At 43.9% G+C, this 4,423-nt stretch overlaps 1 pseudogene; it reads right to left on the minus strand.

Moving 5' to 3' along the window:
- Positions 1-337: 337 nt before the first annotated feature.
- LOC103749008 lies at positions 338-1,464 on the minus strand (annotated as a pseudogene).
- Positions 1,465-4,423: the final 2,959 nt, after the last annotated feature.

Below are 4,423 nucleotides of genomic sequence, written 5' to 3' on the forward strand. Positions count from 1 at the left end.
GAAAATAAATAGAGAGTGAAATAGAAGAAAAGATGAGGGCAGGAATTGCTATATTTACTCTATAGTTTTATAGACAACTATCCCCTTACATTCCAATTTCAGCCTTGGCTGAGAGTAAGAAGTGGCAGGTCCAAGGGACAGAGATTGTCTACAGAGTCAGACAGACTTCCCCCAACTCAACTTGAATAGGTCCAGTTTCAAGTTCATAGGACGGATATACTATGACACTCATTTCTAAACAAGCCTCCCTCAGAAATTCTGCCCTTAAAGCAGAGATAGTCTCCTTGATCCAAGGGATAGGTTGAGGACCCCCTAGGCCCAGTTCCCAAGTATATCATCAGAAGTTCCAATTTAGGATGGGTTCTCCAGATTTGGGAAAATCCCCTAACTGCTGAGTGTCTGGCTACAGTTCCTTGCATTTTTGGTAATAAAGAAATCAGGAATATTGGTCTTCATAATTTTAGTACAGGAGAGGTGTTTCCATGTCCCCTCCAGTTTGCCAACCAGCAAAGGGCTTTCTGTAGTAACACTTAATCTGGCCCCATTAGTCATTCCCTGATTCTACCATGATGTCTCATGACCCACAGCTATTTCTAGCTTAACTTGTTTCTGTGTTACTTGCCTTCTTGCCTTCAATGACAGTGAAGGGAGTGCTCCTTCATGATGCATCGTTGACAGGGGGCCTTGGGGCTTCAGGGGTGTTGGGAACACAGGAACTGGGGCTTCAGTACCCCCTGCCCCCATTGCTGCCATCTCTTCCTACTCTTCTTGTTCTTCCTTCTTGTCCGCTTCAGACTCTGTATCACTTGGGGGATGGAGGGGGTGTCCAGGAAAGGTCAGGAAGTGGGAGTCTATTTACTCTCCCTGCCCTTTTCAGTGTCTGCTTCTTGCTCTTCTTGATTTGAGATCTCTTTTTCCTATCCCCAGGAGCTAGCCAGAGGCCTTAGAGGCATTTGGAAGCCAGCCCTGGCTCCTGAGGCCAACTCTCAGCTCTTTCTTCCTTTCTTCTGAGAAGTGTGGGAGCAGTCTTCCTAGGAAAGCCGCACTGGGGTCAGAGTAAAGGAAGCTGGGATTGGTATGTGTCAGGGATGGGGAGGGGGCAGTGGAAATGCTATCCAGATCAAAGAGAGAGTCCTTGAGCTTCATCTTCTCAAACAGGATAGTACTGTCAGGAGCCTGCAAAAAATTTACCGTGGGGATCCTGGAAGGGTTGGACCTGCTTGAGGATCTTCCCTTTGATGACTTTGCTTTCTTTCTATTTTTTTAAGACAGGGTCTCCCTGTAGCTCCAGCTGGCCTGGAACTTACTATGTAGACCAGGCTGGCCTTGAACTCACAGATTCTCCTGCCTCTGCCTCCCAAGTGCTGGGATTAAAGGCATCCACCACCACACCTGGCCTGACTTTGCTTTCTTAACAAAGATCTGGAGGTGAGTCCCAGCTGTCACTATCTGCTGTACTCTCATCTTGCAAAGACTAGAGTCAGAGGATGGCCAGTCACGTTCCTCTTTTCTAGGGAGACGGGGAGAGATGTAACTACTTTAGACCAACTCAAAACCAGGGGTTCTTGTAATCCTCAGTGTTCTCTGTCTTTTTCTGGTGGTTGAGTCTCTGACTTAAAAGTCAAAGGTGTGTCTTCTAGGATTAGGTTATGCCAAGGCTTCCAGAATCACTCCCTCCCTTCTACCAGGTCCAGTGACATCCTCTCTCCTGAGTCAGGGATCCTGGTGCTACTTCTGGTACTCGGTGCTCCTACTGCCTTACTCCACAGATGTGTCTTCCTTGACCCTGTTGGACTCAGGTCCACTACCCAATGCTATCACCTCCTTCTACCATTCTCTTAAGGTGATATTGGATATGGTTTATAAAATTTTTATTGATAATTTTTTCATCTATGTTCATTATAGCTCTCTGTCTCTCTCGCACTGTGTGTGTGTGTCTTTATCCACTTTTGGTGTCAGGAAAACAATGGCTTTTACAATGAGTTTGGTGGTATTCCTTTTCTTTCTATTCTATGGAATGGTAACTTAAGAAACATTAGAGCCCTCCTTTAAAGATTTGGCTATGGCACCAGCACCGAATCCATCTGGCCCTAGGCTTTCCTTTGCTGGTAGACCTTTTATGGATCTGTTTAAATTGTTGAGAGCCATAGATGGATCTCTGGGGCTCACTAGCTAATGAGCCTAGCCTACTCGGTAAGCTCCAGGCCAGAAAGAGAGACCCTGTCTCAAAGAACAAGGCAGATAGTAACTGAAGAGTGACATCTAAGGCTGATCCCTGACCTCCACATATACACACACATACATATACATGCATACACAGGCATACATATATATACACATGTACACACACATAAGCACACATACACACAAAAAAGATTTTAGGGATGGTAGTTTATTTCAGTTCGTAGGATTTTTGTCTAGTACATATTCGGTCCCCAACACTACATAAAACTGGGTGTAGTGGTACATGCCTATAATCCCAGGACTCAGGAGGTGAAGGCAGAAGGATCAGGAATTTGAGGCTAGCCTGGGCTATACAAGACCCTGTCTCAAAAAATAAAAAATAAGAACTATAGAGATGGCTCAGAGTTAAGAGCACTTCCTGCTCTTCCAAAGGAACAGAGTTGGTTTCCAGTGACCACATAGGGTGGTTCACAACTGCCTGCAGTTCCAGGTCCAGGGTATCTGATGCCCGCTTCTGACCTCCATAATGGCACCTGCACTTATGTGGCATACATTCACACACACATACACACACACACACACACACACACACACACACACACAAATAAAAAGAAATCTTTTTAAAATTTATTTATTTTTATTGTATGAGTGTTATGCTTGCATGTGTGTAAGTGCACCCATGTCATACATAAAAATAAATCTTAAAAAAATAATATCCACCAGAACTTTTGTGTTGGCCAGTTCCTTCCTTGGATGTCTGAGGGAATGAAGATTAAAAAATAATAATAATAATAATAAAATAATAATAACTGGGGCTGGAGAGATGACTCAGTGATTAAGAGCACTAGCTGTTCTCCCTAAGGACCTGGGTTCGATTCTCAGTACCCACATGGTGGCTAACAACCATCCGTAACTCCAGTTCCAGGGGATCTGACACCGTTTTCTGACCTTCATGGGCACTGCATGACATGGGTGTACTTACACACATGCAAGCAGTATACGCATACACATAAAATAAAAATAATAAATAAAATATTAAAAAAGAGAGAACCAATACATGAAAAGATGAAAGGAAGGAAGCCAGGTTTGGTAGTGTGTGCTTGTAATCCTAACACTTGGGAGGCAGGAGGATCAGGAGCTCAGGGTCATTCCAGTTACATAGCAATTTGAGACTGGCCTAGGCTACCTGAGACCCTATTTCAAAAATGAAATGAGGTGAGATGAAAAAGGGAAGAAAGAAAGAAGAAAGGAAGGGCAGGGTCATGCATACCTGAAACCCCAGCACTTGGGAGGTAGAAGCAGGACCACTCTTGGTTACAAATCAAGTTTAAAGCTAACCTCAGATACATGAGACCCTAAGTCAAAACAAATGAGCAAGGGGGCTGGAGAGATGTCTCAGCATTTAAGAGCACTGGCTGCTCTTGAAGAGCATCCAGGTTCTATTCCCAGTACATGGCAGCTAAAAACTGTCCTTAACTCCAGTTCCAGGGGATCTGACATTTTCTTCTGGCCTCCTTGGGCACACCATGAAAGCATATGGTGCACTTATATACAGGCAGGCAGAATACTGATACACATAAAATAAAATTAAAAATCTTTAAAAATATTTTCATTTATTATTTTTAAAATTTTATGTGTATGAGTGTATTGCCAGCATGTATGTAAGTGTATCTATGTCATGCAATGCCCATGGAGGTCAGAAGAGGTTGTCAAATCTCCTGGAACTGTAGTTATGGATGGTTGTTTGCTGCCACGTGGGTGCTAGGAACAGAACGCAGGTCCTTTGCAAGAGCAGACAGTGCTTTTAACTGCTGAGCCATCTCTCCAGCCTCAAAATTAAAAATAATAATGAAAACATAGGGAAATTCTTTTTTTTTTTAATGTATGAGTGTATCACCTGTATGTATGGAAGTACCCATGTCGTGCAATGTCCACAGAAGTCAGAAGGCGTCAGATTCCCTCAGAACTGAAGTTATGGATGGTTGTTAGCTGCCATGTGGATGCTGGAAATTGAACCTGGGTCCTCTGCAATAACAGCCAAGTGCTCTTAACTGCTGAGCCATCTCTCTAGCCCCAAGATATTGTCTTTAAAAAAAAGAGAGAGAGAGCTCAGCATGGTGGTGCATGCCTTTAATCCAGCACTTTGGAGGCAGAGGCAGACGGATCTCTGTGAGTTCAATGCCAGCCTGGTCTACATAGTGAGTTCCAGGACAGCTGGGGCTACAGGGAGACCCTGTTT

The sequence above is a fragment of the Nannospalax galili genome, unplaced genomic scaffold, assembly GCF_000622305.1.
Source record: "Nannospalax galili isolate Female #2095 unplaced genomic scaffold, S.galili_v1.0 scaffold11, whole genome shotgun sequence".
NCBI lineage: Eukaryota > Metazoa > Chordata > Mammalia > Rodentia > Spalacidae > Nannospalax > Nannospalax galili.